Below are 216 nucleotides of genomic sequence, written 5' to 3'. Positions count from 1 at the left end.
GTCGTAGCCTTTATTAAATTGTTTCGCCTGCATACGTGGTTGAATCCAGGTTCGAATCCAGGTTCAATCCTGAGCCTGGTTGTAGGGTCGTGGGCACGGGGATCCTCACTCGACCATAGCCGTGAGGGGAGGTTCTCTCCCCATCCTAGTTTTGGGAATTTTGTTTTTGTTCTTCTCTTTTGTATGGAACCTATGCTCTTGATTGTACAGTGCACA

This window comes from Penaeus monodon, chromosome 33, assembly GCF_015228065.2.
Source record: "Penaeus monodon isolate SGIC_2016 chromosome 33, NSTDA_Pmon_1, whole genome shotgun sequence".
Classification (NCBI taxonomy): Eukaryota; Metazoa; Arthropoda; class Malacostraca; order Decapoda; family Penaeidae; genus Penaeus; species Penaeus monodon.
Note: the sequence above shows the minus strand (reverse complement) of the source record.